The 15,716-nt window shown below is 45.0% G+C and overlaps 1 pseudogene; it reads right to left on the bottom strand.

The window, feature by feature from the left end:
- Positions 1–2,216: 2,216 nt before the first annotated feature.
- Positions 2,217–15,117, bottom strand: LOC148005678 (uncharacterized; annotated as a pseudogene).
- Between the last annotated feature and the right edge of the window lie 599 nt (positions 15,118–15,716).

Genomic DNA, 15,716 nt, shown 5'->3' with positions numbered 1-15,716 from the left:
ACCTGTGACCTCACATGACCCCTCTAAAACCAATGAGCCACAGGCTCCTGACCACGTCAATCAAAGCTCTGTGCTTGCTCCAGAAGTGGCTCCCAATTAGCACAACTTCTGAGTCAGTGGCGTATCAGGGTGTGCTCTGTGATCAATCCATCTCCCTTGATGAACTGCAGCTTCAGTTAGAGCAGGAAATTGTCCTTGCCTATCATTCATTTTCATAATAGAGGCTAACTCCAGAGAAAGTCTTGTAAATGACCACAGAAATGAACTACTGGATGAAACATGGTTGAGCGCCTGTATAAGGTGGAGGATGGTTGCATGGGCTTGACTGTTTATGGTTAGGCACGAGGGCAACCTGCCCCTGCTTGGTACATAGATTTTCCTGCTAGCCTCCCCTCTGAGCCCTTCCGTCTCCTCCCAGGACTCTCCTGTAGTGTAGTCTGCCCCCTGCAACTTTCTGCTCTCCTTCCTTAGTCCGAGAGGTACAAGTCCAAGAGGTTCAAGTCTCCGGGCAAGTCTTCTGCTAAGAGGCAGACAGTGTGGAACCAGAGATATCACTTTGGTTCAAAAGCAAAGAAGGGAGAAGGATTCCCTGCCAATTGCTGCGGTCCCAGTCCTATCAGTCCCGAGCAGTATTCATTTTCTAGTGTGAGTTCATTACATTTACCCGAAGACTCTTATGTGCGATCACTATGCTGCATCTGAGTCGACTCCCTCAACCCAAAACTAAACTACAACCAAAAAACTGGTGAAGCCCTGCCAGCCTCGATCTGCCTCCCACTACTTCACGTACTTTTAAGTACTAGACAACCAACGGGATTCAGGTACCTCGCAGAAGAGGATGTGGTCCCCACTTGTGCGTATATGTCTGTGGTTTTAGAAAACCATGAGCAGGGAGAGGGCAACTCTACTTCTCAGAGATGAGACAAGACTGAACAGGAATGCAATCTTTCTATGTCTCATGGAACCCAGATCTCTAAATCCGTGGTCAGAGCCCCATAGGCTTAGGGCTGATTGATCTCCCTCTCATAATGCACCCCCTTTTCTTTCTAGAGGCTCTGGAGTTGGGCAGGACAGTGCTTGGGTGGCTCACGGATGGGTCACATTCAGGAAAACTGAGTCCGAGAGGTACAAGTCCAAGAGGTTCAAGTCTCCGGGCAAGTCTTCTGCTAAGAGGCAGACAGTGTGGAACCAGAGACATCACTTTGGTTCAAAAGCAAAGAAGGGAGAAGGATTCCCTGCCAATTGCCGTGGTCCCAGTCATATCAGTCCCGAGCAGTATTCATTTTCTAGTGTGAGTTCATTACATTTACCTGAAGACTCTTACGTCCTGGGTGAATTTTCTGCAGGTCCCACATACCCTTCTGATGTTGCATATTTAGCATCTCCAATTCAAAGTTCAGCCTGAGGTAGGGCTCACCACTGTGTGCAAAGAACCCCATGAATACAGGATTCAAGGCTCAGATTAATTCAGGTTGCAGCCTGGACTACTCCCTTCCAGGACATGCAAAATCCTTGCTCCTATGTGCTGGTTCTCTTGATGCTTACAAAATGTATTATCCATGTCCAAGACCAAAGGAGGCAGGATATAAAAAGGAGGGATCTGGGCTGGATAAGCTTAGTGGGACTGTAGGAAGACACCAGTGCTCTAAGAAGTTCCCAGAAGTCTGTACCACAGTCCTAGGCCCACCAGAAAGCCTTGATGACATTTCTTCTGTTTTCAGAACAGGGATTCTCCGTACTGGGTTCCTATTGCTACAGGAAAGCCCAGAGGACATAACCAATATTTCCAGGGAGGAGGCTTTATAAACTCACCAGGTGATTTCAATTTGTCACCAAAGAGAGCAGTGGGACAAAGGGCTCTGCTGCTCAAAGTGGAGTTCTGTGACTTCATCATTGGGATCACCTGGAAACTTCAAGGCTGGCAAATCTTTAGGACTGACAATCACAGCACCTAGCATCTTGCATGAGCCAATTCCTGTCAAAGCCTCGTAAAATACATGAGAGCTCACACACTACAGCCCCTATGGCCCAGACCGTGATTCCGGTGACAGATTATGCTTCTCATTTGGAGGAAGAAAATTAGCTTGTGTCCCCATCCACTTCTATCTGCTGCTATGCTCTGCCTCTGAGAGGCAAACAGAAAAATGAGTTTCTGTGTGAGGACTCCCTAGATGTGCAGCCTTCTGTGACATTAGGAAAGCTGAGTTAACAGAAAGTTAACAAGACAGCCAACAGGCAACTGGGGATAGTGACTCCCTGTTGTTTAAATCCTTTCTGGTGTAATGTGACAGGATTTTATGAAATTCGTTCCTTTCATTTTTAATTTTCTGGAACTCAAATTTCAGTTTCTCCACCTTCTTCATCTGATGCTCCTGCTCAGTGAGGGTGGAGGGTTGGTACGATGCCTTCGCAGCAGACCCTATAGGTAGATAAAAACAAGTGAAAAAGCATAGTTGATGTCACAGGCCCAGGAGAGACCATGCTGAGTCCCCAATAGAAGCCTGAGGAAGAGGGAATACTAGAGACACAGTGAATCCCTGACAGAGCAGGAAAGCTGTCTTCATGCTGGTCTCCTCAGCTATGTCCCTGTTCCCAAAACTACCATAGCTAGACATATGCCTCACTCACTCTGCCATTCCCCCAGACCCAAAATACATAAGCTGGCCTAGGCAGGAGGATTGGAGGGCATTGTCAGATCTTATCTGATGTGATACAACTAAGTCCTGAAGTCCATAGTGCTTAGGACCACCGAGCCCTAATCCCGTGTTCAAGTTCAAAGTGTCTGAATGATTGAGACCTTGATACATGACCAGGGAGTATCCCTCTCTGTTCTTGGCATCGCATAGCCATGTAACTTAAAGGAGTCCATGGAGGATGAAGGGCCTCAACACCCAATCCCGAAGGGAGACTTTACTTCCTTCTGGCATCCTTTGCTACTCACAATGAAATTAAGGAGCTCCCAGCAGAATGACTTCATGTTTGTCAGTTCTTGGATCTCTGCCAAACTAACCATCAGAAATCCTCGGCTCTGGATCTGCTCTTTAGGAAGCCAGAGGCTCCAGATTACAAACCCTACTCCTGGAAGGACCAGTTCAAGCCTACCTCCTCCGTGAAGCTCCCTATCCCCAGCCTGTGGTTTATTCTGCCTTCACCAGGATCATTTATTTCTTCCCCTTTATGCCAAGTCCAAAGGTCAGCTTCCTTGTACCTCTCTCTGCTCTCTCTATGCACTCCATTCTCCCTCCGAAATGGACTTTGCAGTTGAGACAATATATCTATGAGCAAAACCTCAAGGCACTGAATGCCCTAAATACAGTTACTGTTGCCACAATCCCAGTTACTGTTGCCACAATCCCAGTTACTGTTGCCACAATCCCAGTTACTGTTGCCACAATACTGGTGGCCTCACAGAGAATGCTAAGGAATCTCAGAGATACATTGGAAGCTCCAGAGGGGGGACTATTAGCTTCCCCTCCAGAAGCCCCAAATCACTAGAAGCCAAGCTGTCCTTTCCAGGAGCCTCCTGGAGACACAAGAGAAGACCTTCAATCGCCCCCCTTCCAAAGGCAGAGCTCTGTCTGCTCCATTAGTAACTTTTCACTCCTTCATGAATAGTGAAGATACACGTTCCAAACACAGACTAGAAATGGCCCTTCCCCTCCTAAAGATCTTTAATCAATGAGTTGATGAATAAAGGTTACTAGGACTATAGGTCAAATGGTGAGGAAGAAAGATTGCTCCCCTGTAGTGTTAATCATATCAGGGTAGATGTACAGGGCTCTTTGAATAAGTTGGGGTGATGAATGATTGTGGGTGTTCTGTCAGAACAATGGGACCCTAAGAAATAGGATCTATCTCACTTTACAGAAGCTCTCAGATTCTAAGCTCCTTTCCTGGAAGACACAGTTCAAGTCTACATCCTCCAGGAAATTCCTGTTTCCATGCCCAGGACTCACTCACTGCATATTCTCCAGAACCATTTGTATCTTCTTGTACACCAAGATCGAATGCCACTTTCCCACTGCTCATCCTTGATAACATGTCTGCAGGTAAACTCTATAGGCGCTGAAGGAATAAGCCACAGGCAGTTGGTGTCAACATAGTGACATCACTGAAGATTCTAGGGCTCTCTTGGATACAATACATTACCCAGAGAAGGGACTACATACTAATGACATTATTGGGACCTGCCATAGCCTACCCACTAACTAGCTCTCCTCTAATTGAACAGAAGCTGTGATGCCCTATTCAGGAACCTCTCCTGTGACATGGGGAATCTTTCACCACTTCCTCCTTCCCAACCTGGAGATTTCTCTATGCCCTTGTTAGAGCCTCACTTTTCAAACACTGCTCAGGGGTTAGTCATTCCACTCAATTGGCAAAAAGGCTTTCCCTGCAGTGGACTCCCTTTGTAAACTTTATGTACTGTGTACCAATTTTGTAAACCCTCAAGGCAGGAAAATAGCCAGGCCCCTGCCTGAGAAGCTCCAGCATCCATGCCTCTCCCCTGAACCTCCCTAAGTGTCATAACTGTCACAAAGGTCATCTTCAGACCCTCAACAGGAACCTCCTCATATTATGCTAATATTAGGTGAAACATTTGAACAAAAGCCACCAATCCCTGAATAGAAAAACCCACCAATCCCTGAACTTCAAAAGGAAACTCACCAATCCCTGAACTTCAAACAGAAACTAATCCCTGACCACTAAAACTCACCAATCCCTGGACAGGAAATGTGCTAATTCATGAGCTCCCCCAAACTCAGGACTTGAAATCCCACCAATCCTGACTCTGAAAAATCTCCATTCTAGGAAGCTCCCCTTCCCTACTCCCAGGACCCTGTATAGGTCCTGTTCCTTGCCCAATTCTTTTTTTTTTTTTTAGAATTTTTTTTTTTTTAGATTTATTTATTGATTTTTTTTCATGTATGTGAGTACACTGTGGCTGTCTTCAGACACACCAGAAGAGGGCATCAGATCCCAGTACAGATGGTCGTGAGCCACCATGCGGTTGCTGGGATTTGAACTCAGGACCTCTTGGAAGAGCACTCGGTGCTCTTAACCGCTGAGCCATCTCTCCAGCCCAATTCGTGGTGTCTGCTCCCACCTGGGAGCAAAGTCAGGCACTCCTGGATTCAACCATTCACATGCTGGACCCTCCAACCAAGCCCTTTTTTGAGCTATGCTGCCCAGGGTGACTGACTCATAGGATGACAAGAAGCAGTGAAGAGGAGCAGGAAAGAAGTGAGGTGAGGGAGCAGGGCTGAGGGTCCTGAGCTCCTGGCCTCAGCTGGGGAGACCCTCCTGTCTTAGGATTTCCATTGCTCTGAGGAGACATCACAACCAAAGCATCTCCTATAAAGGGAGACATTTAATTGGAGCTGGCTTACAGGTTCACAGGTTCAGTCCATTATCATGGCAGAAGCACGGCAGCATCCAGGCAAGCATGGTGCTAGAGGAGCTGAGAGTTCTATGTCTTGTTTGGAAGGCAAACAAGAGAAGGCTTGGCCTCTCCTGGCAACTAGGAGGAGGGTCTCGAAACCCACCCCCACAGCAACACACTTCCTCCAACAAAGCCACACCTCCTAATAGTGCCACTCTGTGGGCCAAGCATATTTAAATCGCCACATTCCACTCCCTGGTCCCCCACGGCTTTTTCAAACACTTAAGTCTATAGAGCTATACCCAGCCATAGCATAATGCAAAATGCATTTAGTCCAACTTAAGTCTCCACAGTCTATAACAGTACCAATAATGTAAAATGTCCAAAATTCAAAGTCTTTTTGAGATTCATCCAATCACTTAAATATAATCCCCTATCCAATAAAAATAAAAAAGCAGATCACATAGCTCCAGCCTCATAGGATAAATATTACCATTCCACAACATCATAGTGAGGAAATGCTGAAGCAAGGCAAGATCAAAACCCAGCTGTGCAAACTCCAAACTCTGTCTCCACATCTGATGCGAAAGTGCTCTTCAGCTGTTTGACTGAAGCACAGTTCTTTCTGGTTGGTTCCACTCTCTACAGTCGCTTTCCTCAGCAGGTGTGCCCTGCCTCTGTCATCTCTAACATCTTGAGTGTTCCAGGGCAACTTTAAGCTTACAGCTTCTTGTTCCAATGTCTGTGATTTACAAATGATCTTCTCTGCACTTCCAAAAGACTTGGGTTCCATTTCCAGCTCTGCCTTCTGGAGCTCTCTACACTCTGATTGGCCCTACTACACTGCTGCTGGATTGGGGCGTCATCCTATAGCACTGGCATCTTCTGTATGCTGAGTTGTTCTTTTGCAACTAGACTTCACCCTTCGTGCTGTCATTCATCCACTTTTTGGCATGATCCCTTAGTCCTGGGCTATGAACTGCAACTGAGGCTGTGACTCCACCAATGGCCTTTCCTGACCACTCACAGTACCAAGCACCAGTTGCTTTCCGTGACCCTTCATGCCTTCAAAACCAGTACCACCTGGGAAATTGTCATACATTACCAAGTGCAGCTACAGCACAAGGTACAACCTTGGCTGTCTCTGGAGCACAGCTTCCTTGTATTCTCGGAAAATGCCTCTCAGAACATTTCACCTTCTTTGTACTCTCAAAAGTGTTTCCCATAAGATTTCACTTCAGTGATGCTGATCTCTCCTTAGTCATTGTTAATTTTTTAGCTCCAGCCAATCAGCATCAATTTCTACTCTCAACTCTTAAACCCAGAGCCATGGGGTCAAAGCTGCCAAGTTCTGCTTGCCAGAGGTGAAATATGGCCCCCTTGTTCTTTTATCGCCAGCTCATGTTTTCCTAATCCTTCACTTCCTAAGCCTGGCTGTCCTGGAACTTGCTCTGTAGATTGACCTTGACTTCTGAGATCTGTCTGGATATGTCTCTTGAATGCTGGGATTAAAAGCATGAATGGACCTAAGCTTGTCCTTGGACTTCCTCTGTACCAGGCCGGCCTTGAACTGCCTGCTCTGTCTCTTGGGATTAAAGCATGTGCCACGCTGCCTGGACCTAAGCTTTTCATTATATATCTTAACAAAGTTGAAAACCAAGAATAGCCATCACAATCTACATCTTGCCAAGTTGAAACAGAATCATATCTCCTTAGGTCCAAATGAAAACAGCAAACAGGTCATAACGCCTAATATGATAAAGTATCCCTTGTACACCTGAAAATGCATAAATTTATATGGGTGGGGTCTTGCCTTAAAGTTGTCACTCCCATAATTCCATTTAATATCCTTAAACACGGGATTTGGCTTCATTCCGCTTCCAGTGCTTCTTTACTCTTTGACCTATACATTTTGTATTTTCACTTTCTAAACTTGCTACATTTGATTAAACTGCTCTTCGTTAGAGTAAACCTGAGGATAGAGTATGCTGGAAGTTTTTGAGATGTCCTCTGTCAAAGCAATTAGAATGAATTTCTTCACCTTACCTTAGGCAGACTTTGCCCAAGGGTGAAAGGAAACAAACTCTCCACCAAATATCACAAGAACACTCTCTAGACAGCATATTGAAATTCTTCTCCTCAGAAACCACTTGGAGACCCCCAGACTTCAAATCACCATCGGCACCAATGTATTCCATATTCTTTCTAGGATGGCCCATTAAGTCCTGCTTAAAGCATTCCATGTCCCCAAATCCACATTCTTCTAATCAAAACATAGTCTGGCCTGTTACAGCAATACCTTCCAGTCTCTGGCACCAACTACTGTCTTAGGGTTTCCATGGCTGTGAAGGGCCACCGTGACCAAGGCAACTCGTACAAAGGACAGCTAATTTAGTTGGGGCTGCCTTACAGGATCAGAGGTTCAGTCTATTATCATTTGGTCGGAAGCATGGCAGTGTCCAGGCAAGTATGGTGCTAAAGCAGCTGAGAGTTCTGTCTTTTTTGGAAGGCGAACAGGAGAAAACTCAGCATTCTCAGGCAGCTAGAACAAGGATCTCAAAGCCCACACCCGCAGTGACAGACTTCCTCCAAGACCACACCTACTCCAACAAACCCACATCTCCTAATAGTTCCATTCACTGGGCCAAAGATATTCAAACCACCACACCTCTCCTGGGAGCTACAAAGCCTCTGCTAAGGAGGCTTCCTCTTACAGCTGTGTGGCTTCTGGACTCCCGTGTCTCTGGATACCCTTCCATTTGGACACTGATTCAAAACTGTGTGGATCCTGGTCTTCCAAGTCTCAGGACACCTTCCCATCCCAGCAGAAAGTCCAGCATCTTGCTGTCATGACTTGCTTAGACTCACTCTGGCGCCTGTGCTTCCCCTCCTCTGTAAGGATTGAACTGTGCGAGGACTGTGTATCTCATCTCCACTTGGCCTGCAGCAGCCTCACCTTCCAGCTCACCTATAGCTTAACACTACATCCAGAAGCATCAATTGGGTAAGCTTCCCCTCCCAGTTGTTGTAATGCTTCCCAGTGACTGTTGAGTGTCTCTGGTATTCTTAGAGGTGGAAGTCCCCTCGAAGTCCCCAGCCAAGTCCTTAAAGGCTATGGCTGGCTCTATTCACTTGATTCCACTAACCTTGTTCCCCCTTCGCACAACATCAACACCACCACTAGAGCTGCAACCTTATAACTCCTCAGGACCTACAGGGCCATTGCACCCCTACCTGACCTCTTTGTCTGACCAGTCTTAGAGCTAGAACCTGGCAGTTTCTTTAGCCCCTCCTAGGCCATTGCAACCCTTCCTACCTTCTTCACCTGACCTTGTCCTACCAGACTTGGAGCTTCAACTTTGCAGTTCCTTAGGCTCTACTGGGTCATTTCACCCCTACCTACCCTTAAAGTACTTGGCTGTGGGTACCTCCACCACTACGAAAAGAAGTATGTCACAAGGAGTTGTTTTCCATCTGGAGTCCCAGGACCCAGACTGGAATGTTGTCAAAAGGTCTTAGAAAGATGCTCTGGGAATTAAGGTCAGTTTTTGTTTATCCTGGATGACCTCTTCTACATTTTCTGCTTTAGGAGAGGCTTTACAAACTCATGGCAGGTAGACAAGTCATAAATTGATCCACAGTTAGGTTTAATATACCCTGGGTTGTTTTAATTCCATTCAGGGTCCTGGCTGAGGACTGCCTTGGTCCCAGTAGGGTGGGCAGTGTCAGTTTGGTGGATTTCATCTGTATGTGCCCTAGCGTGATCCCAGACTTGCCTGTGCTCCTCAGGAAGAGGATTGTCTATAAGGATCATATGGATATCATGCAGAGTGAGATTATAACTTTGGGCAATATGTTGGAATTGCTTTTAAAAGGTGGAGTAACTACCAGTATAGAACCCCATTCCCTTCTCTATCTGAGTCTGCTTAAAGAACTCTGTATGTACTCTGACCAAGCCATCCACTCCAAGTTCCTGCAAAGGGAGAGCAATAGTTTTTGCTTAGGATAGGTACATGGAGGGAAAGGAGGTCCTTTTGCAGAGCACGAGTTAGCAGCAGGAAGAGTAGGGGGTGACGGTGTGCTTAAAGTGGGTCCCAGGGAGAGCCGATTTCAGCAACCTGTTGGTGAAGAGGGATAAAGGGAAACTGAGGGAGTGGAGGAGAGTAAGCTGTGGGTTTAGGCCAATATTGGGGAGGTTCATTAGTGGAGTGAAAATAGTGGAGGAATCCTCTTGTCCAGGCTTTGTAGCTAAAAGGAACTAAGTGGGGAATTTTCATATTGCAATCGAGGATCAGTGGCACCCCAGGTGGGAGGCAGGAGTCACTGGTCATTTTTACTATAACATTCATCACTCATACCCATTAGCTACTATCTATCAATATGCAATTCTCTCAACCCTTGGGTATAGACACAGAAAAGGAAGTAGTCCTGTCCCACGCACAACCTCTCGCCGGCAAGAAAACACGCAGGGACATAAGAGTCCTTGCTGTAGCAAAACTTTTATTGAAATCTTAAGGAGAAGCCCCACGCGCCAGCATGGCGCGGCTTATATACACCCTAGCGTGGCGCATCCACACCTGATTGGTCGCTTACCCATGATCTCATTAGGCACGCCCCAGAGTGGGCAAAGACCTGGCACGAAGGTACTCTTGCACATGTGCACACAGTTAACTTCCTGAAAGGAAGTCAGCTGGCGTGGCGGAGGCCAGCGCCATCTTGTAACGGTGGAAGCTGTCCTGGCCTTCCACGTGGGGTGCAGTGGAAGCCAGCGCCATCTTGTGGTGGCGAATGTTAAAGCGGCCCTCTACATCTCCCTCTTATTATTTATATTTTTATAACAATCATGATCACCCTATCGCGTGCAATGAGGAAACCTCAGCGATGTGGAAGGGCTGATCAAAGGAATCATTGAGTCTCTCTCATCCCAGTGCAATGGATCCACAGATCCATGGGGTGCAAGAGCAGAGAACTCAGATACCGACTAATTTTTTGAAGATAGATAACCAAATTCCAGGGGAGGCCCCTTGTACAATGGCCACAAGTGCTTGAGTGATAACGGCCTTGTCACGTTTCTGTTGAGATCTGAGTTTGCAAACCAACCATAGCATGAACACTAATCCACAGCATAGGGCTGCACCAAACAGAGCCACTCCCGAAAAGTAGTGGGCACCTCATTTGGTTCTCTTCAGCTGTTACCACCGAGGGCCGCAGTCAAGCCACTCCTATAATAAAATTTTAGAATTCCCAATTGTTAGTAACTACTCCAGAAAGTTCTCCCACTGTGTTTGTCTAACAATAGATTGGGGGGAGGGTAACTCCAGACACTGTAGACACAATGTCTGCAGCATTAATGGCTGCTACAATAGCAGCGAAAGTGTCAAGGTCTTTTCCAGGACAGTTCAAGATCAGTCATTTTTCTCTGGAACAACCAGCAGACAATGGAACCATTTCTGAGATCTGTACAACCAGGGCAGAGTTCCCCAGTCCACAGCAGCTTTACGCAGGTGGCATTCCTGTGAAGCTACAGTCTGTAAAATGACCAGTTAAGGCAGCAAGAGTCACCAGGGAAATGAGGGAGGCAGCAACAGCTGGAGTCCAGTCTTCTCCAGCAAGCAGCAGTGCCAGAGGGTCAGAGAGCAGGCCACAGTGGGACGGGACACACGCAGCGGTAACACAGACTGCAGCAACTGCAAAAATCTCTGTGATGACAAAAGGTGAAGGGGAATCTTCTATCTTCCTCTCAGAGCAGAGGAATGACTCCAGGGACCCGAACCAGGAGAGCTAAATCTTTATGCAACCAGGATCAGCAAGTCTCACCAACCACCTCTGGCAGCTGGCACACTCTTGTAGCATCCTGTAGAAAAAACACAAACATTCCCTCTTCCCCATATAAAATACCTGGATAGGATCATGTCAGTATGTGGATCTCTCTATTTCACCTAGGCAGAAGTATGCCTAGTTGTAGGGTGCCATAAACTTTGGCATCCAAATTTTAAAATTGAAATAAAAGGAGCATTATTTAGCATACAGGGATAACTCCCCCTTTTTATTTATTAAGATATAGTAAAGATATTAAGGTAAGTCCTCGAGGATTAAATTGAGGACACTGAGCACTTGTATTTATAAATTGACTTGTATACCAAATTATTGTCTCCAGCATTATTGTTTTGGATATATAAAGAATGAGATTTCTTGACTAATTGTTCCTATGTAAGGCCTATAATCTGTCTGGTATCATTGTCCTACCTTGCTAAAGAGCCCAGGCAATCCAGTTTGAGTTCTTAAATGGTCTATTAAGGAACAGTACTTAGTGCTCTTAACCACTAAGCCATTACTCTAGCACCTCACAAACTTTATTTACCTAAACATAAGCATTAATTAGAAATGTCAAATCTTGTAAATATTGTCCAGATTCAGTCGTACTAGAAATCCCTGAGCTGGCAGGGCAGGGCTGAGAATTTAAAGTAAGCAAATGGAGTCTTCTTTTTTTCATATCAACTCTATAACCATTTTCAAAGTTAGGTATGAGCCTAAGGTTAAAATTAGTTGTCTGAGCCAGAGCACTGAAAGGACAGTGAGTTGTCAGACATTCACACTGAAATCACTCGTTGATTTTAAGTAGAAAACCTGTCTCTAATAAAGCATTAAGTAATTGAAATCAATTATAAACCACAAGCCACACATTGGCTATCAGTATGTGAATTGAAAGCTTGATTTAAAAACAGTGGCTAAACCACGGAATTTAATAATCTGTGTTGAAGCAACAGAAGCTCAAGAGAATAAATAAGTGATCCAATCATATATGTAGCCTTTTCATTAGATGTACCACCTATAAATACAGTAAGCGCATTTCCTATGGGTAGTATGCACAAATATACAGGAAGTATAAAAGCATGTAAAAGTAAAATTATCAATTTTGCCTGAAAAATTTGTATATGTAGTAGGCCAAATATCAGTATTTTGTAATAACCAATTAACTGTTGTTTGGAATAAGATGTTTCACCAGGTTTCTTTTTAAAATACTTCCATGACTCTAGGCCACAACTCTGTATTAACACAGCTGAAGCTTTATCTCCAATGTGCATAACAAAGACCTAAGTCCTCTGGTAGGGTGAGGTACTTAGCCAATTAACATATCCTTAGAAGCTTAAAATTAGCTTCAACTATTCTTTTCTGGAGTAGTGCAACAGCTACTCCCCAAATATTAAAGCTCATTTTGAGAGCAAAGGTTTGTAGTAAAAATTTCCATATACACTGAAAGATTTAAAGTTGCTTCTGAAGAAGCAACAAAATTACATAATATAAGGCTATTAGCCATTCTTTTTTTTTTTTTTTGGTTCTTTTTTTCGGACCTGGGGACCGAACCCAGGGCCTTGCGCTTCCTAGGCAAGCGCTCTACCACTGAGCTAAATCCCCAACCCCGCTATTAGCCATTCTTAATGATATCACTCTATGGGCTCTCTAAAATTATAAGCAGGCTCACGAAATGAAAACTCAAAATCAATCCTCTAAATCTATGTTGAAATGGCAGTTGGAGTAAGTAAACTGGCTGTAATGTTCTCACAAGTTTCAAAACCTCATCAATCCTTCCTGAATCCTGTAACAATCTCTACCTGTTTGATTTTTTCTTAATTAAAAATAAGTTTGAGTTAGTCAATGTAACACTGGCAATCCTTAATCACAATCTTTAAGTTCTCTATGTAACACCAGAGCACAACCACAAGGTCACCTGAGTTCTGAGTAGTGACTAGGCAGCTGTCCTTGGGGCAGTGGAATTAGCATTAAAATACAGATAGCTTCAGGGCAAACCACAACTTTGGAAAGCAGAACTCGACCTCCAACAATCTAGTACAAAGTTTGACTGCTAATTCCTATATATGAAGGCACGATGGTGCAGTCTCCAGTACCTCAACAAAGAGACATTGTCCTAAATTCTTTTAGAAGCCTGGTTTCTAGGATAAGAATTCCATAAAAATATTACCTCAATTTAGACCTGTTTCCCTGGGTTGGCTCATGCCACATGTTGTCTAGAATGACTCCGTCCAAATTACCAGTTTTATGTCAACTTTCTGCTACCAATATTATACCTTTTTAACCATATCCAATAACTAAAAAAGCCAACAATCTATGACCAAGGCAAGTAGAGCATATTTACACATTTAAAACCAATGAGAAACAAAATTGAAGTGGCTACACATATCTTTAATATTTAGACCAAAGACCATTTTTACCTTTTTTAGCTATGATTTTAAGAGAAGCACCTTGTCACCTGTTGAGTCAAATAATAAGTCAGGGATTTCTCTAAGAGAAACAGCTCTCAGCTCTTGTACCAAAGAAGCTGAGAAGCTGCTGGCGCCTTTAAGATCAGCTCGTGCAGACACTTAGCCTCTGGGCAGCTTCTCCAGCTAACCTAAACTCCTGGCTGTAGGTACAGGGCTCTAAAGGCCTGATTGAAACTGTTTTTTATTCATTTGTCCCCTTTTGAAATGAGTTAAAACCAAATCAAGGTGTGAACGACCAGAAGATAAAGTTTTTACCATTTTTTCTTTTGAACATGAACATAAAACATTTAAACAACGAGAAACAAAAACCACAGACATAAACTGACAGACATGGATAGCTCGGTGCACCAAGGACAGACAATAGACAAAGAGGGAAAAAACCAGATGGTGTTCACGGTGACTATCCACTCGAGTGGAGTCGATATGGACGATGGATTGTCTCAGTTCCTGGACTAGTCCATCAGCGTGTTGAAACCCAATTCCTGTAAGATACTGAGATATATTACGAGATATCTGAGCAGCACAACTGACATTCACAAATGGTATGGAAGTGAAACACAGTCCTGAGTATTTTTACTCACAACCCAATTACATTAACTCCATCAAGCTGTGCATGGGCATTGAGATGTCCTTTTGTTTGATTCTCCTGAATAAATTTTCAGGTGGTCTGCCTCTATCAAGTCTAATCAGTATGACTCTGCAAAGCTTCCAGAGCCTAATCACGCCTTTTACAAGCACAAAGACAAAGTTTTTCTCCCAAAATACTGTGTTCCTTTTATCTCCTTTTCTTTTCGTTTTTTCTTTAGAGACCTTTTCTCCCTCTGACATACTTTCTTGTTGCTCTGTAAGGACCCTCTGACCTGTCCTAACGGCTGTAATGGCTTCCCACACAAAGAAAAAAATAAACAAAATTTCCAGCCTTTCCACGAAGGATCCATAACTTTTGGTTTCTTCACAGTGGCTCTCCACCTAGGCCCATATCTTTCTTCTTCATAGCGAGTTGCCTCATCTTCTAAATCCTCTTCCTCAGAGGAGCCAAGCTCGTCTGTTTCTGAACTATCAAGCCCCAAGACCTCTAACTTTTTTTAGATAAAGGCTTTTTTTAGGGGTTTTCTCCTCCTTTCCCTGTTTATTTAATTTAATCTTAGCAGGGAGGCCCCCTTTTTTATTCAGGGTCCCCTTTGTATTCGGGGCCCCCGTTTTTGCAGGGGTCCCTCCCTCAGTAGCCGAGGTGGCCACTGTCCCCAGGGCGTCCTTTCCCCATTCTATCACCTCTGACAGTGGTAAGACCGAAGAGGGGCCTGGTGCTTGAGATCGATCAGTATCATTTTTTCGTTGCAACCTTTCACTACGCTCCGTTTCTGACATGCTTTCCTGAATTTCGTCCAGGGCCTCTTGGCCTGCCGCTATTATAGGACGAAAAATGTCTTTACCTAAACAATCCTTAACCATCTGCCAAATTCCTAACGTTCCCGGCCTCAGACTACCATGTAATAGAGGCCTCAACAGCACCCTCAGAAGAAGGAGAAAGATACGATAGGTCAAGACCAAACAATTCGGAAATTATCATGTCTCTCGGAGCTTACCTCAATTCCTGCCGCTTCTAGATTCTCTCCGCGGACGGAGGACTCCCTCTCGGCGCCTGGCGATGGTGTGGCATTTTTTATCTCGGGTTTCGGCACCAAATATCCCACGCGCGACCTCGCCAGCAAGAAAACACGCAGGGACATACGAATCCTTGCTTCAGCCAAAACTTTTATTCAATCTTAAGGAGAGCCCCGCGCACCCGCATGGCGAGGCTTATATACACCCTAGCACGGCGCATCCACACCTGATTGGTCGCTTACCCATGATCTCATTAGGCACACCCTGGAGTGGGCAAAGACCTGGCATGAAGGTACTCTTGCACATGCGCACACAGTTAACTTCCTGAAAGGAAGTTGGCTGGTGCGGCGGAGGCCAGCGCCATCTTGTAATGGCGGAAGCTATCCTGGCCTTCCACGTGGGGCGCAGTGGAAGCCAGCGCCATCTTGTGGTGGCGAATGTTAAAG

Source organism: Rattus norvegicus, chromosome 5 (assembly GCF_021556685.1).
Source record: "Rattus norvegicus strain SHRSP/BbbUtx chromosome 5, alternate assembly SHRSP_T2T, whole genome shotgun sequence".
Lineage (NCBI taxonomy): Eukaryota > Metazoa > Chordata > Mammalia > Rodentia > Muridae > Rattus > Rattus norvegicus.
Note: the sequence above shows the minus strand (reverse complement) of the source record. Positions and strands in the feature narration are given on the sequence as shown.